The sequence below is a fragment of the Scyliorhinus torazame genome, chromosome 6 (genome assembly GCF_047496885.1).
Source record: "Scyliorhinus torazame isolate Kashiwa2021f chromosome 6, sScyTor2.1, whole genome shotgun sequence".
In the NCBI taxonomy this organism is placed as follows: domain Eukaryota; kingdom Metazoa; phylum Chordata; class Chondrichthyes; order Carcharhiniformes; family Scyliorhinidae; genus Scyliorhinus; species Scyliorhinus torazame.
The window spans coordinates 283,975,617-283,994,577 of record NC_092712.1 but is presented as its reverse complement, the minus strand read 5'-3'; the positions used below and the strand labels follow the sequence as shown (position 1 = coordinate 283,994,577).

At 45.2% G+C, this 18,961-nt stretch overlaps 1 non-coding gene across 1 annotated transcript; it reads right to left on the bottom strand.

Moving 5' to 3' along the window:
* Positions 1 to 3,652: 3,652 nt before the first annotated feature.
* On the bottom strand, positions 3,653 to 3,725 carry trnac-aca (transfer RNA cysteine (anticodon ACA)). Its single transcript has one exon. It is a non-coding gene; the product is annotated as a tRNA-Cys (tRNA).
* Positions 3,726 to 18,961: the final 15,236 nt, after the last annotated feature.

The following is an 18,961-nucleotide window of genomic DNA, read 5'->3' as shown; positions in this document are numbered from 1 at the left end:
GAACTGTGGATAAATACGATACTAGCTTTAACTAAAGACCTTTGCCTTGTCCTAACCAGTTGATGCACTCAGCACATGGTGAATGTCTGTGTTGCAGGCTGTGAGCTCTGTGCTCTTAGCTAGCTGCTACTCGAATGAGCGGGAACTCTGATGCCCCCTGTCTTTCTAGTGTGTGTGCTCTCACTGGTGATTGGCTGCGGTGTTGTGTACGTTGATTGGTACCACTGTGTGTCCATCAGTGTGCGTTTGCACCATGATATATTTGGTGGAGATCCTGGAAGACAAAGGACACGGGGTCAGCTTTTGGGAATGATGAGACTGCGGAAGATGAGAGACTCACTTGAGATAGGACATCTGGACGCTCTACGCAGGCCAACCTCTCAATCATTGCTTGCTCCTCTGCCTCCATGGAGAGTTCAATGGCCCTCTCCTCAAAGGGGCTGAGGTGAGGGTGTGTATCTTGGGCATGCCCCCCGCCTGTCACCTTATATACCTCCTGTTATGTCCTGCCTTATCCGAGGGGACATAAAGGACATTGAGGGGCTGCAGGAAATCCGGCGAGATTCACGTGGGCAGAGTGATAGTCCATTTGCCTCATCTATTCGGCACTCCTAGCGCCAGCGGGAATCAATCCAGTTTTCCCATTGGCGGGAGCACTTGGTCTGCATGCGGGAAAATCTCTCCCATAGGGTGCAATTTTCCCAAGATAATTTAGGTGCTAAACAGCTTCCATTCAGGTGGCCAAGTTGGAATTTTAAGCTGAAGCATTTATTTATAGATTCATTCTCAGGATATTCATTCTCAGGATGGGTGTGTTGATGACACAGCAAGTATTTATTACCAATCCCTATTGTCCATTGAGAAGGTAGCTTTGAGCTACCTTCATGAACAGCTGTAGTTCGTGATGTAGGTACCCAACACTGTGCTGTTGTTAGGCAGGAAGTTCCTGTGACAGTGAAGGAAAGGCAATATATTTCCAAAACAGGATGTTGTGTGATTTGGAGGGTAATTGCAAGTTCCAAGTGCCTTCTGCCCTTATTCTTCTAGGAAGAAAGGTCGAGGATTTGGAAGGAGCTGTCAAAGAGTCCTCGGTGAGTTGGTGCAGTGCATCTTGTAGTTGGTACACATTATTGACACTGCACTGTGCTGGTTGTGGAGGGACTAAATGTTTAAGGTGGTGAATGGGGTGCTAATCAAGTGGGCTGCTTTGTCATGAATGGTGTTGAACTCTAGTGTTGTTAGAGCTATATTCATCCAGGCAAATGAGGAGTATTCCATTGGACACCTGATTTATGCTGTCTAAATGATGGGAGGAAAGGGTTTGGGAATCAAGATGTGAGTTACCCATTGCAGAATTCCAAGTCTTTTGCTAGTTTAGTTTCTGGTCAATGACCCACACCCGCCACTGCGACCCACAGCACCTCATGAACATGCAGTTTTGAACTGTTAGAGTTGATGTAGTTGCCATTAGATGTCACGCTGATAAAGTTTGGCATGTCCACATTGACTCTTACCAACTTTTACAGATGCACCATAGAAGGCATCCTATCAGGCTGCATCACAGCCTGGTATGGCAACTGCTCGTCCCAGGACCACAAGAAACTTCAGAGAGTCGTGAACACCGCCTAGTCCATCACACAAACCTGCCTCCCATCCATTGACTCCATCTACACCTACCGCCGCCTGGGGAAAGCGGGCAGTATAATCAAAGATCCCTCCCACCCGGCTTACTCACTCTTCCAACTACTTCCATCGGGCAGGAGATACAGAAGTCTGAGAACACGCACGAACAGACTCAAAACAGCTTCATGCCCACTGTCAACAGACTCCTAAATGACCCTCTTATGGACTGATTTCATTATCACTACACCCTGTATGCTTCATCCGATGCCAGTGCTTTTGTAGTTATATTGTATATGCTGTGTTGCCCTATTATGTATTTTCTTTTATTCCCTTTTCTTCTCATGTACTTAATGATCTGTTGAGCTGCTCGCAGAAAAATACTTTTCACTGTACCTCGGTACACGTGACAATAAACAAATCCAATCCAAGGAGTTCTTGCTTGCATTGGGAATTACTAGGAGGATCATGAAGCATTTAAATGACACTTTGATGACCAGGCCTGACTTTTTCTGCTGACAGTGACCAGCTGAACAGGTTTAAACTAACCTATGTAGAGCATTTTGTGCATTGCTTAAAGCTCCTTATCCACTATTGCTGCTGGGGATTTGAGGAGAACTTTAGAAACTCAATGCAAGGCTTTAGCTGGGATTTTCTGCCCACTCATGGGGTGTTTCCTGGTGGCAGAGGCGGCTCACCATTAGCTGCTGGTGGGATCTTCCAGTCTTGCTGAAGTCGATGGCCATTTTCATTGCTCCGGGGATTTCATTGCTGGGGGTCGCCTTCAGTGAGACCGGAAGATCCCTCTGGCAGGGAGAGCTGGAAAATCCCAGCCTTTGTTTAAACTTTACCCTGCTCATGTGTGTACCGTAAGTACTCTACTTCAAGTAAAATGAAGAGTGCTGTGCTACTCTACCTTCTAGCGCTCACCAGGAGACGGGAAGAGCTTGGTCATCAGCATCTTGCCGGGATTTCCCTTGGCCTGTGACAGTCATGACAGGAGGACGTGAGGCCTGGCACAGCAGCATAAGTTACTACAGTCTCCAACCCCCCCCCTTTTAGGTACAGACCATCCCACCTCCTCTGGATATCTTGCACCAGGGCCTCCTGTGCTCTGACCAACAATCCGCGCACACCGCGCGCATTCTCGTTCAGCCCCCGAGTCAGTGTGTGACAACCAGCTCGCTCCACACTTTCATTTGAAGTGGCATCTGGAGTCCATTTGAAGTGGCATCTGGAGACCACGTGACACTGCTCCATTAAAATTGCATCTCATCAGCACCTCCGTATTAAAGCTGCAGGTGTCTGATTTAGCACCTCCAGAAGTTCAAATTAGAGCAATTTACAATTAGGCCAAAATTTTACTTCCAAACACACTGTGACTGATAGCACAGTATCCATTTCGTCCCCCTTTTCACCAAATTAAACTCCATACTTTCTCACACATTTTTGCCTCTTTCCATCACAAGTTGGGGGTGTTACTTTCCCCAATATCGTGGCCCCTTTCATGTGCCAGGAGTGCGCAATAGAAAATCTCCCCTTTATGTATTTGAGAGCTTGATATGATTATGCAGCTGAAGTCATCAGGTCAATTAAAGAGAAATGGATCATTTGGCTACTAATGAAATTAATTGTCAGATTAGATGGTGCGTGAAAATATTTTCTGCCCAGTTTCATATTGAACCAATGGGGTTTATACCAATATCTTAAGGATCTATTTAATAATAATAATCGCTTATTGTCACAAGTAGGCTTCAATGAAGTTACTGTGAAAAGCCCCTAGTTGCCACATTCCGGCGCCTGTTAGGGGAGGCCGGTACGGGAATTGAACCCGCGCTGCTGGCCTTATTCTGCATTACAAGCCAGCTGTTTAGCTCACGGTGCTAAACCAACCCCTAGAAAGAAAGCATCCACTTTACTTTCAGCAGCAGATGACGTTTGAAAGTGTTTTCCAGATGACGGCTGCATGCATAGTTACTGTAAGGATTTTCTAAATAGTTGCAATGAAGCAGACATGGCAGCCAAACAGCATAGGGGGCACCTGGATTTGAACCAGGAGACCTCTTGATCTGTAGTCAAATGCCCTACCACTGAGATATACCCCCATATTTTTCTTGACTGACACAGTTGTGCAATGCTGGAGCTAAGATCAAAGCCAACACAGGAAATTATATAAAATCTATGATACAGAAAAAGGCCATTCAGCCCAAATGATCTATGCTGGTGTATTATACTGTGCATGAACCTCCTCCCAATCTACCATTACCATATCCTTCTATTTCCCTTTGAGATTTTTAAAAATGTATTTTTTCGTGGGACGTAGGCGTTGCTGTGAAGGCCATTTTCTGACCCTCCCATATTGTCTTTGAACCGATTGGCCATTTCAGAAAACCCGAGCCAGCCCCATGAAAGGCTCACAACAGATGTGAGGACTCGTAGAGACGGGCGGCAAAGCAAATTGGCTGAAAAATAAAAAGTGGCGAGCAAGAGTAAAACATATGTTATTTGGAGGAGGTTATAAAACTGTGTCCCACAGGATCAATGATGGAACCCGGTTATACATAATTCACGGTTCATGATTCAGGACTGGAAACAAAGTAACTCCATGTTAAATTTCACAATGATGCCCAACTAGAGGATTTCTCTAACATGTTGCAAATATGCAGCATAATACAAGAAGATATTTTAAAACTTGCAGTTAAGTGGCATAGATAAGTCTGAGGTGGTGCACTTTGGATTCAGAGAAACAGAAATATCACCTTTGCTTTAGGCAATGATCCCACATGTAGTGGAAGAGCAAAGGGATTTAGGGATGAACGAGATCATAAAAAGCAGGTCAATAAAGCAATTAAAAATGCTAATAAAGCACTGGGATTTATTTCCAGTGGTATACAATTCGAGCGTAGTGAAATTGGGTCAAATTTGTATAGGAGCCTGATCAGACAGCACAATTCTGATCTCGGTACTAGTAAAAGGATAGAGGAGCACAGGAGAAAGTACAAAATGGATCTAAGGAGCATAAATCCAATTAGAAAATGAGGAGAAATTATTTTATTCAGAGTGGTTAGAATGGGGAACTATTAGTTCAGGAAGCGGTTGAGGTAACTCGCTTGATGCTTTCAATAGAAAAGCAAGAGCATTGAAAGATATTGATACGTGGAACAGTGGTTAGCACTGCTGCCTCATAGCACCAAGGACCCGGGTTAAATTCCAGCCTTGGGTCACTGTCTGTGCGGAGTCTGCACATTCTCCCCGTGTCTGTGTGAGTTTCCTCTGGGTGCTCCGGTCTCCTCCCACAGACCAAAGATGTAGTGTCCAATGATGTGTCAATTAGATGGGATTACGGGAGTAGGGTGGGGGTGTGTGTCTAGATCGGGTGCTCTTTAAGAGGATCGGTGCTGACTTGATGGGCCGAATGGCCTCCTTCTGCGCTGTAGGAATTCTAATCCTATAATTCAAAGGTTTTGATGAAGTGACTGGAAGGGGAGGAGACCCGTGTGGTGTATCAACAACAGCACAGACAAATTGGGCCAAATGGCAAGTTCTGTGCTCGATAATTCAATGTAATTCTATTTAACTGCTCCATGCTGTGAATTCCTTATTGGATTTATTAGTTACTATCTTGTATTTATGATTCGATTTGATTGACTGCTCCCAGTATTCCATGTCAGCTGATTTTGAGTAACTATTAATTATTAAACAAACATGTGTAGATGGTGTTAAGATGCAGATCGACCATGAGCAAATCGAATAGTGGAGTGGGCTCAGAAGATTGAATCTCCTATTCCTGTTCCATTGCTACCATTTCCTGTGTGATATTGGGCCGAATTTTACCAAAAATAGGCAGAGGCACTTCAATAATGACACAGGGAGTCCACACTGAGTAAAATAAAGAACATTGATTTATTTACAATTATGGTACATACACATCCCAGTAGATCCTTACCAGGTCTTCCTCTGGTTGGTGCCTTACTGGCTGACCTTTCATACGTTGCTAAATGGAGTTCCCCGCCCCTCAGCGGGGGAGCTCATACTCCGCGAGAACCACCCGAAGATAATCATTCCCACCCCGTAAGTCCTGTGCAGGATATTACAGGTACCCTGATACAGGAAATTAAAAATAGAAAGCCACCCCACTGAACACTCCTGGCACTGCACCCTGGTGGTGCCTGGGCAGTGCCCAGGCATAATCCCCTCTCCCCTGAACAATGCACTCTCAAACTTCCCCAGGTGCACGCCATTGTCCCTCATTGTCTGCTTGCAGATAGAGGGTCAAATGGGACAAGGGGACGTCCTTGACCGATGCATCTCCGTTTCTGTACAAGTTCACAAACCAGTTAGGTAGTTTTGAACAAATGGCGCGACGTAAATATTTCTTGATATATCTCAGATCAAGCCTGCCAAGTTTGATTCAGTTCAAGGGGTTAACCAATTTTGGTGAAGGAAGGAAGGAGAGAAAACAAAATGTTGTACAGCTCCTTTCACAACCTCGGGACATTTTACAGTCAATGACGCACATTTTGAAGTGTACTCACTGTTGAAATCATAGAATAAAACGGCACAAGAGTAGGCCATTGACCCATTGTGTGACCGTCCCATCTGCTCTTTCCACATAGCAGTGCAAAATGTGTCCATTTTGTAGAGAATAAGTCTACCTTTAGACTTCCTTACTCCCTTTTTGTCATCTCTCTCATTCATTCGTTTCAGAATGCTCACTCATCGCACACTTGAGCTTTGCAGCTGTGTGAAATAATCAAAAAACGGTTGCCTTTTTTCCCTTACACCACAGATTAAGAACTGTTATTAAAAGAGCACCAAATTTGTGGCGGTTTTATTGGTTTGTTTTGAACAAAAGCAGGGTTAATTTGAGCTCTGGGAGATAGTGGATGTGTAAATCATGCATTAAGTTATGGTAATTCTGTGAATTACATAATTGATGTGGGTGCGAGCTTTGTTCACGCTCCTCATTTTCCTCATATGAGTAAATATGCCTAAATCGCATGAATACACTGCTCTGACATTCGCATTATTTTTGCTATTTTGCAGCAATTAAGAAAACTGAACAAAAGTATTCAGGATTGGGTTGATTGGCAAATGATGTTAATTGCACATAATTGCCTCTGGTATTAAAGTATTAGATCCGGCCAGCAGAGCATCTAAGAGGGGAGCAAAGTACATGATTATTTATGGAACCCGATCGGAAAGGATTATGTCAGCAAAAGTGCGTCATGAGTGGAACATCATTTTGATTTGTTAGAGAAGGCAGGAGCATGAGATCAGGAGGGTAGGTTCTTAGCCACAAGGCTGCAAAGGAAACCTATGAAAATGTGACCAGGGTCGAGGGACTTCAATTAAGTGGAGAGGCTATAGAAACTGGAATTTTGTTCTCCTTCAACCAAAGAGGATTAGGGGGGATTAGATAACAGCCTTCAAAGTTATGAGGATAATTGATAGAGTAAATATGGAGAAAATATTTAATTGGCAGGAAGGTCAGTAACCAGAGGACTTGGATTTAAGATAATTGGGAAAAGAACCAGAGGCAAGATAAGGGGAAATGATTTTACACACTGGATTGTGACCGTCTGGAATGCACTTGGTGAGACGGTGGTGCAAGCAGTTTCCGTAGCAAGTTCTGAAAGGGAATTGGGTGTGTAGCTGAAAAGGAAAAAAATGCAAGGAAATTAAAAAAGAACCGGGATGTGGGACTAAAACAGAAGATACTGGACAATCTCAGCAGGTCTGACAGCGTCTGTGGAAAGAGAAGGGAGCTAACGTTTTGAGTCTGGATGCCTCTATGTCAAAGCTGGAGAGAACTGGAATAGGGTCAGATAACTGTTGTAGGAGGAGTTATGGAGCACTGGGGCTGGATAGAAAGCAATGATAAATGGAGATTCACAATGATGTTCTGGACACAAAGACAAAGAGAATGCAAATGGTGGTGATCAAGGCTAAGAAGGGTACTGATAGTGGCACAGATTAGAATGTGTTAATGGCAGAACCAAGGTAAGCAGTGTGTCAAAGAGAAATGGAACGAATTGGATAGTTCTTTCAAACAGCCGGAAATGAGTTGAATTGCCTCCTTCTGTGTTGTATGAGGAGGTAATCCTGCAAAACATAATATTAACCCAGAACATAATATTAACCAGTGCAAAGTGAATACTGCTGATATATCATTGATATCAAGCTCCATGTGTACTGAGGCTGTGGTTCATGAAAAGCATTCTTTATCTAGTTTACATCAGCTACTGCAATTAGTCTTGCAGTCATGGAACAACATCTATATGGCCCTCAGTGCAAGTGGCAGTTACTCAAAGATAGTGGTAGCTTTCCACCCCCTCTACTGGCATAAGCTTTTCCCACGAGAGGACCATTTCAGACGTTAAAAGTGTGCACAGTAGGCGGCTGTTATAACCTGCCTGCTTACCATTGCCTGGGGACTAATGACAATCCCACAATCCTGTGGGAGTATGAGCTTCCCTAATGAGGTGGGGCGGTGAAATCATTAGCATACTCCTTGTATAAATAAAACTGGCCAGTTTGGAACCAGCCAGGAAGTAGTGAGCAGCAAGCGAAGTTGCTGCTGCTGTTGTGTATATATGTGTATATCTATGTTATAGTAAATAAATGTTATTTCTTTGTATCCTTAAACTCGTGCTGGATTCTTCGTGGCCCTCACAAAACTGGTGACGAGGGTTAAAGTGAATAGCTGTCTACACTGCTGAAGCCACCTCCCTGGATTTTTGTTGGATACAGGTTGAAAGTTGTTTTCTATTACACCATGCCTCTGTACGGACGTTTGGATGTTTTTGATGCTGCGCTGGAAAGCTGGAACCAGTACGCACAACGGATGCGTTACTATTTCCGGGCAAACAACATCACTGAAAACGAGCGCCAGGTGGTCATATTGCTCACTGCCTGCGGCCCGCAGACGTTTGGGGTGATTAGGAGCCTGACGTACCCAGCTGCGCCGGACACCAAAACGTTTGATGAACTTGTGAACGTAGTGGGCCACCATTTTAACCCAACCCCGTCCACGATAGTCCAACGTTACCGCTTTAATACCGCTGAGAGGACCCCAGGAGAATCCTTTGCCCACTTTCTACCCAGGCTACGCAGGATTGCGGAGTACTGTAACTATGGTGAGACCTTGTCAGAAATGTTACGCAACCGTTTGGTTTGCGGTATTAACAACGTGGCACCCAGAGAAAGTTGTTAGCTCAGCCAACATTGACATTTCAACAGGCCATTCAAATAGTATTGTCCCGAGAGAGCACAGAACGAGAGTGCAGGAGCTGCAGGGAATGGAGGTGCATGCCTTGGGGCGCAATCCCTTCCGTCCAAAAACGTTCCTCCGCATCCTGCGATACCTTGGGCGAGGCGACGTCTGGATCGACGCCAGTGACCGTCGGACATTCCTTCTCGAAGGGAGCCTTCTCCAGAACCAATGGATGAGGAGCCATGTCCGTGTCAGACTTGTAAGCGCCGACCCCGTCGCATGACGCCGGTCCTGGGGGTGCCAGAGGCGCCATCGTTCCCACCGACACTGGGACCAGTACCTTCCACGTGGGTGAACCTGCGGCGACTACTCCTGAGGACGTGGAGACGGAGGACGACTGCCTGCAGCTGCATTGTGTGGCAGCTCCCCGTGTGGCCCCCATTAAGGTGACAGTACGGGTCAATGGTCACCCGCTTGAGGACATTTGACCGCATCAAGCAGGGTATACAGACCCTTACATTAACCGACACACAGGCCAGGTTGGCCACCTACATGGGGGAACCATTGGACATTGCAGGAACTACGATGACCCCTGTTGTTTATGGACGCCAGGAGGGGCGTTTCCCACTTATCGTGGTGCCCAGCCTGTTGGGTCGGGACTGATTGCGCCATTTGCGGTTGCAGTGGCAGCACATCCTCCAAACAGTTTCTGGAGGGTTGACTGAGGGTTGCTAGGACGGTACCAAGATGTATTCCAGCCCGGTTTGGGGCCGTAGCCCGTACCCAAGTCGAACCAGGAGCCACGCCGCGCTATTTCCAGGCGCGCCCGATGCCTTACGCCTTGCTCGAAGGTAGCAGGGGAGCTCACTCATTTGGAGACTTTGGGTATTATCAGGCCCATCCGTTTCACTGACTGGGCAGCACCAATTGTACCTGTAATGAAGCCAGATGCCACAGTTCGCTTGTGTGGCGACCATAAACTTACAGTGAATACGGCTTCCCGACTCGACCGATGACCAATGCCTCGCATAGAGGACCTCTACCCGAAGCTTGTAGGCGGACTCTCATTCACAAAATTAGATATGAGTCACGCCTACCTGCAGTTGGAGCTGGACCCTGCCTCCCGACCATATGTAACGATTAATACACACCGGGGCCTGTATGAATATACATGTTTACCCTTTGGAGTATCCTCTGCCTGCGCTATCTTTCAACGCGTTATGGAGGGCATTTTGAGATGCTTACCGTGTGTCGCGGTCTACTTGGATGACGTTTTGATCACGGACGTCGGAGCAGGAGCATTTGGAAAATCTGCAGGCTGTCCTTAGATGCCTCTCGGAGGCTGGAGTCTGTTTACGTCGCACAAAGTGCGTCTTTCAGGCGGACGAAGTACTCTACCTGGGTTATCGGGTGGACCGTGAAGGTTTGCACCCCGTCGCAGAGAAGGTGCGTGCGATTCAACAGGCCCCGCCCCGGTGATGCATCCTCATCTGGTATGGGGCCGTCCTGTCCCACAAGATGGAGAACGGGGCCAAGCGGCCGATAGCTTTCGCCTCCCGCACATTGACTGCAGTGGAAAAAAAGTACGCGCAGACCGAGAAGGAGGGCCTGGCAGTGGTCTTTGCGGTGACACGTTTCCACCAGTACGTGTATGGCCGCCACTTCACTATCGTGACTGATGATCATAAGCTTCTGCTGGGACTTTTCAGAGAGGATAAGCCAAATACCGCCCATTGCTTCCGCACGGATCCAGCGCTGGGCTTTGTTGCTCGCTGCATACGAGTATTCTCTGGAGCACAAACCAGGAACGCAGATAGCGAATGCCGATGCACTGAGCCGATTGCCTTTATCGACCGGCCCCCACGATTGGTGAGGTGGTTGCAACCCTAAATTTTATGGACATCTTGCCTGTCACGGCATCACAAGATCCGCGAGTGGACCCAGACGGAGCCGGTCCTGTCCAGGTTCGGCACATAGTCCTGTATCGTGGGCAGCATAGACAGCTCCCAGGTGAGTTGCGGGCATTTTCCCCCAAGCTGTCAGAATTCAGCGTGGAAGACGGCATCCTCTTGTGGGGGACGCATGTGATTGTCCCGGAAAAAGGACAGGAGCTGATACTAAGACTTATGTCTGCTGTGGCCAGACCTCGACACCGACATTGAGAAGGTGGCCCAAAACTGCTCCATTTGACAGGAGCATCAGAAGCTTCCGCTGACTGCACCCCTAAATCACTGGGAATGGCCAGGGCGGCCTTGGGCGTGCTTGCATGTGGATTTCACCGGCCCTTTTTCAAGGATCCATGTTCCTTCTATTAATCGACGCCCAGTCTAAATTGCTAGAGGTGCATAAGATGCTAGGCACAACGTCCTGCACAACAATTGAGAAGATGCGTTTGTCTTTCAGTACGCATGGCCTCCCCAAGGTGCTGGTCACGGATAACGGCACTCCATTCACAAGTGAGGAGTTTGCGAGGTTCATGAAGATGTATGGCATGTGCCATATCCGCACTGCCCCTTATCACCTGGCTTCAAATGCGCAGTGCAGTCATTCAAACGATGCCTAAAGAAGCAGTCTTCCGGGTCAATGGACACGAGACTGGCTCGCTTTTTGTTTTCGTATAGGACCACCCCCCATGTGGTGACTGGGGTAGCTCCCGCAGAACTCAATGGGTCGGAGACTTCGCACCCGCCTTAGCATGGTTTTCCCGGACATTGGCGCAAAAGTACGCCGCACACAAGAACGGCGGGACATGGTTTTTCTCGGCATCGGCCAATTCGGCACCCATGTGGTGACTGGGGTAGCTCCCGCAGAACTCAATGGGTCGGAGACTTCGCACCCGCCTTAGCATGGTTTTCCCAGACATTGGCGCAAACGTACGCCTAACACAAGAACGGCGGGACATGGTTTTTCTCGGCATCGGCCGATTCGTCAGTTTGCGCCCGGTGACCCAGTGTTCGTTCGGAATTTGCGCCCGGTGACCCAGTGTTCATTCAGAATTTTGCTGGTGGTGTCCAGTGGGCCCCTGGTATAATCTTTCGCCAAATGGGCCCTATCTCGTACAAGGTGCAAGCCCAGGGTAGTCTCCAGCGCAAACATGTAGACCACGTTCGGTCCAGAAGACTATCCCTACCAAAGATTCCCTGCCCCCGGAGCTCATTTCTACAGCCACAGAGACCAGAGACAATGGAAAGTAGTCCTCACAATCTTCCTCTGATGCCTCACTCAAAGCCTGCACAGGTCGTTACAGAACCGCGTGGAGATAGAGACGCCGAGATGACGGAGGCAGCAGACTCTGACTCCAAGATGGAGACATAGGACGCATCAGAGGGGGAATCCTCGGGCCCACGGGCCGTGGATGTACAACCATTACGCCGTTCATCACGGAAGCGCTGGTGTCCGTCTCGTTACATGCCGCCCGATCCAGCGCCTCGTGCAAATGGTGTCTGGCCTGCGGCAAAACTAGTCCGACGCCCTCCTTCGCCAGGGTCTTCGGTGAATTCCTTGGACTTTGGGGTGGGGGAGGGATGTTATAACCTGCCTGCTTACCATTGGCTGGGGACTAATGATAATCCCACAATCCTGTGGGGGTATGAGCTTTCCCAATGAGGGAGGCGGCAAAATCATTAGCAGACTCCCTGTATAACTGGCCAGTTTGGAACCAGCCAGGAAGGAGTGAGCAGCAATTGCAGAATGTGGCGCAGTAGTTCGCACTGGGACTGCGGTGCTGAGGACCCGGGTTCGAATCCCGGCCCTGGGTCACTGTCCGTGTGGAGTTTGCATATTCTCCCCATGTCTGCGTGGGTTTCACCCCCACAACACAAGATGTGCTGGTTAGGTGGATTGGCTACGTTGCTAAATTGCCCCTTATTTGGAAAAGAAAAATAATTGGCTACTCTAAATTTTTAAAGTGTGCACTGTGCATGATTTTCAGACCCAAATTCCTGAATTTCCAACTTCGCTCCTGAATGTCGTGGCTCCGACCCAGGGATGTGCACCTTTTTCTTACCACTTGGTCTGATCAAGAGTCATCAGATACATCAGGCAATCTGCATTTTGTTGCAAAATGATAGAGATGACCAATTATTTGCCTGCCGACATCAGAATCATAGGTTAGGATTTTACGCTCCCTCCAGTCTGGTGGGATATTGCGGAGTCGCCATACTGAAAGGAGATTTAAATGGCTTGCTGCATTCGCCAGAGTCGGGGGGGTGGATATGCCGCTGTTGGGCTGTACAACCTGGCCATGATTTTTATTTTGGGCAGGAGTGGCTGAAAGCATCGAGGTGAACAGCAAATCCTCCTAACTTTGAGACCATAGACCCTAGGCAATCTTAATCAGGCCTTGTTTGTCTCCCCCAGCTGCTTCCAGACCAAAGTATCCATTCTAAGAAGGTTAAGGGTAGTATTTGTAGTGATATGTATATATGCTGGTATATAAAGAGTTAACAACTACATCATCGTGTAAGACAACCACGAGATGGCAGCACTAGACTCATGTATAAATATAGGGGGCTGGAATCTCCACCCCGCCTCGCCACATTTCTGCTTCACCCCACCAGCGGGATGCTCTGTTACACCAGCCAGTCAAAGGAGTTTCCCATTGTGGGGCAGCCCCCACGCTGTCGGGAAATCCCCGGATGCCGGCAAAATGGAGCAACCTGCCGGCGGAGAATCTAGCCCCGGAGAATCTAGCCCAGGATCTCAAAGGATCTTGGTCCTCTTCGAACCAGGAGTGACTAGATAGCAGTTAGAGAGAGAGAGAGAGTATAGCATACTTGATTAGTTAACACTTATTCTGATTTACTATCATCAGTGATAGTTCTAAGAGTGATCAAACTCATTTGATCATTAATATTTGATTCATTAAATCTATTTTGCTTTGAATTGAAGATTGGGAGTTTCATTGAAATCTCCATCAGACCATTCTGTGACGTTAAGCAAAGAGTAACTACATATTACAAACAAGTAATATAACATGGTACCAGGTTTTGGATTCCGTAAACTAGCTAAAGTGATATAGTTAGATCAGAAAAAGAAGAAAACCTTAGGAGCTATTTGACTCGAAGCATCGCAGCAAACAAAACCTTCAAAGACAAAAGCCTTGATAAATGTTTGCAGAATTGCAGTATTTTTAACTAGAAATTTACATCTCCTTTCAATATTCTGTTGGTCAGGACAAAGCTAAATTTGATGTTATTTTAAACACATTCGACAACTACTCAGATTCAAACAAATGAGATATTTGAATGTTTCACCTTTCATAAAAGATTGCAAAAACGGGAATCGTTCAACAGCTTTGTAACACATTTAAGACTTCGAGCACTATCCTGTAATATTTTAATGCTGCATGATTCTAAGATTCAGGACTAAATTGTGCTTTGTATTGCAGCATGTTAGTGCAGTGATTAGCATTACTGCCTCATGGCACCGGGATCCCAGGTTTGATCCCGGCCCCTCACTGTCCGTGTGGAGTTTGCACATTCTCCCCGTGTTTGCATGGGCTTCGCCCCCACAACCCAAAGATGTGCAGGTTAGGTGGATTGGCCATGCTAAAATGCCCCTTAAATTGGAAAAAATTAATTTATTAAAAAACCAAATAAATTGTTTGGTATCAATGATGAGCACCTCAGAGAAAAATTACTGAGACAAAATGATTTAACATTAGAAATTGCTATCGAAAATGCCTTGCTCAGCAGCAATCAAAGAATCAGTCCTTACAATATTATATCCATGAAAAAAGCGCGAAACTCCCACACGAGGTAGAGGCAGTGTCACAGATAAAGTTGATGTGTGTTTTGGACGGCACGAGAGCATTCAAACCAGTACGCATATGTGCACATCCAGAAAAGATGCAAAATACTTAGTAGCTGCTCATGTGCAGTTGAAAAAAGAGCACACTCTGGCAGAAGATCGATTTGCGCATGCGCAATCGATGCGTCATGACATCAGAACATTCTGGACAGTTCTGCTTAAAGGGAAACCAACCGACAATTGTAAAAAAACAGTTTTAAAGGCAGAAAACCAGAGTTTTCCTCGCATGGCAGAACAATGCCTGAATTTCAACAAACAGTTGAAGATAACTTTCGCAGCACCATGGAATAAGATGTTTGCAGCATTCAACATAAAGAGCATATTAACAAATCCAAAACTAAAGAAGATGATTTGTATATTGAAGCATCCTACTCAGACATGTGTCATGTGAGTACCTTTCAGAAATGGGTGGTTTACTACTGCAGTGATGTCAGTGGGTGGAGCTGGGCTGTCTGTCAGCTTTTTACTTTCGTTTTAGGCTGTTTGCTGCAGGGTGTGTTTTAGTTTCGTTTTCGGAGCTGGATAGCTGCAGTCACAGCCAGAAGGTGTAAGAATCTCTGTAATTTAAAGACTGTAAATTGATCCTGGTGATTTAAAACTAATAACAGTAGTGACTTTAACCTGATGTGCTTCTGATAAAGGTTTTATTAAGTCGTATGGATGTTAAAAATGAAAGCTTAAAGGATTACTTAGTGTTGTAGTCTTTGAGAGTTGTATTAGAATTAATGGTTACTATCACAGCTCCAGGGTCCCAGGTTCGATTCCGGCTTGGGTCACTGTCTGTGCGGAGTCTGCACATCCTCCGGTTTCCTCCCACAGTCCAAAGATGTGCAGGTTAGGTGGATTGGCCATGATAAATTGCCCTTAGTGTCCAAAATTGCCCTTAGTGTTGGGTGGGGTTGCTGGGTTATGGGGATAGGGTGGAGGTGTTGACCTTGGGTAGGGTGCTCTTTCCAAGAGCCGGTGAAGACTCAATGGGCCGAATGGCCTCCTTCTGCACTGTAAATTCTATGAAATAAGATGTTCACTATGTTTTAAAAAGGTTAACTTCAGTTCATAGAATAAACATTGTTTTGCTTTAAAACATGTTTCCATTTCTGCTCTACCACACCTGTAGAGTGGGCCATGTGCTCCCCATACCACAATCTAGTAAAAGTTGTGGGTCAGGTGAACTCCATGATACACTTTGGGGTTCTCTAAACCCTGGTCCATAACACATGGCCAAGATATTTGGATATAATAATCATAGCATCAGCAACACGGTTGAAAAGCTCAATATGACTCTACTAATGGTAGATGAATCCAATACCTTGATGGACTGGCAGATCGTTGTATACGGGCCAGGGTTTAGAGAACCCCAAAGTGTATCATGGTGTTCATCTGACCCACACTTTTGATAGATTTTGGTTATGGGGAGCACAAGGGCCCAATCTACAAGTGTGCTGCAACAGAGATCTGAAGTACTTTTAAAACAAAACCATGTTTATCATATGAATCCAGTTAACGTTTTATAAACACACAGTAAACATCTTGGCAACTATCAACTCCAATACTTCCCCCAAAGAATACAGTACTCTAAGTAACCCTTAATCTTTCCTTGCAACATCCATAAGACAAATACCCACTTTAACAAAGACAGCAGATTTAAATTCTCTACTGAGAGTAGTTATCACTTTTAAATTAGCAAGTGATCTGAAGACATTTTTTTCATGCAGAGGGACATCAAAATTACACCTTGTTTGGCTGGATGCAGCTCCAATTCTGAAAACAAAACTAAACACACACTGTAGCTGCCAGACAACCCAGCTCCACCTACACACTCTAACATCACTGCAGCTATTTGACAAACGCCCATTTCTTAAAGGTACACTCACATGACAGTTGATACATTGGATGACAGCAACCTGTCAAATAACCAAGAAGAAAAATACTCCACACAGAGCACTGCAAGACTCCACAGAGAGAGCACTGATCGACTCCACAGAGCGAGCGATGGAAGCCTCCACCGTGAGATTGTTGACAGACTTCAGAATGGAAGCAATTAAAGACTCCAGAGTGACAACCATGTCTATCCACCTTATTTGAACAACAAGAAGACGATGAATGTCTATTCACTGTGCGTGAGAAAGTGATCACAATTAGCATACAAGATGTGCAACACCACAGCGAAACTGACAGATCTCAGCTCGACTGTACAAAAGAACATTACAATCAAAGTAAAACCACAAGTGAATCAATTAAAACCACATTTATTATAACCAACCTGCAAGAACATGAAATCTTGAAGTTGACTCCAGAAGAGGAGCACCAAGAAATCAAACATAGAGCAGATAATAATAATCACTTATTGTCATAGTACGAAGTCTTACAACACCAGGTTAAAGTCCAACAGGTTTGTTTCGATGTCACTAGCTTTCGGAGTGCTGCTCCTTCCTCAGGTGATCATAAGTAGGCTTCAATGAAGTTACTGTGAAAAGCTCCTAGTCGCCACATTCCGGCGCTTGTTCGGGGGGCCGATACGGGAATTGAACCCGCGCTGCTGCCTTGTTCTGCATTACAAGCCAGCTATTTAGCTCACTGTGCTAAACCAACCCCAATATCCACCTGAAATGACTGATGTCACCAAGATCAATGAAACATCAGATCATTCAAATGAACCTAAAATCATAAAGCTCAATGCAACATCAAGTAACACAAAGGACAAATGATGCTCAAGTTTGAAAATGACTCAAACAATCCAAACGGAACAGTTATTGAGCACAACAACCGAAACAATGAAACAACAACCTGTACACAATGGTACAACTCTGAAACTAAAGGACAACTTAACATACTGTTAAGTATAGAAACATCACATGGACAATGGCATGACAATGTCATGCCAACAATTTTCCTGCATTCGTATTTGCTCCAAGACAAAGAAGCAAACCAATTTTTAAGGCAAATGACATACTAAATCGATACCACAAGCACAGATACACCACTGAAAATTTGAATACAAAAAGAAATTTTTTCCTGATTTGAATGAATCAATATTTCATGACACTTTAACTCATACCAGAAGTAATGATGACATGCTCACAACAGTCAAACCATCATCATCACCTCCTTGCCAACTCAGAAGATCGACGTCGGAAGAAACAAAACAGACTGAACTTGTCAAATTATTCACTGTTATTTGTATGGTCATTACTCATTTTGCTTTGTAGAGATATACATGTTTATACATTTTTCTTTGCTACACCTCAGAAAAATGTTTTAAAAAGGGGATGTAGTGATGTGTGTATATATGCTGGTAAAACAACTACATCATAGTGTAAGATAGCCACTAGATTCATGCATAAATATAGGATCTCAAAGGATCTTGGTCCTCTTCGAACCAGGGGTGACTAGATAGCAGTTAGAAAGAGAGAGTTATAGCATAGTTAATTATACTTATTCTGATTTACTTTATTATCAGTGATAGTTCTGTAAGAGTGAACAAACTCATTTGATCATTAATATTTAATTCAGTATTCATTAAATCTATTTTGCTTTGACTTGAAGTTTGGTAGTTTCATTGAAATCTCCATCAGACCATTCTGGACATTAAGCAAAGAGTAACTACATATTACAAACAAGTAATATAACAGTGTTCAATTAAAATAAGGGGCTTATGATAACAAAGAATAATAGGAAGCCTGAGGACTGGGGGTTTCTTTGAAACTAGAAAAGGACCAGCAAAAATGATATAGGGGAAAACATAGAATATGAGAATAAGCTAACTGGGAAATGAAAACCGGTTGTAAGAGCTTCACACAAGTATATAAAAGGGAGGAGAGTGGCCTAAAGTAAACTTTGGTCTCCCAGAAACAGAGACAGGAGAAATTATCATGGGGAATGGGAAAATGGTAAAGACGTTGAGCTGATTTTTGGGCGGGATATTCCTCTTCTCTGCGGCGTGTGTTGCAGAAGTGGAAGGTGGCTCACCAGTGGTCAGCAGCAGGATCTTCTGGTCCCACCATTGCCAATGGCCCCATCCCGACAGCATAAACAGACAAAAAATCCCACCCATAGTCTGTCTTAACAGTAGAAGACAGTTAGGAGTTAGTAAGAGTGAGGACATTTAGGTAATTCATATCAAAAGAGTAATAATACTGGATAAACGCAAGGGAATAGAATTCGATAAATCTCCAGGATTTGATGGCTACAGCCTTGGGTTCTAACAGAGACAGCTGCATAGATAGTGGATGTGCTGGTTACAATTTTGACAAACTGACCAGATTTTGGAATGGTCTCAGCAGATTAGAAGTTAGCAAATGTAAAACCCTTATT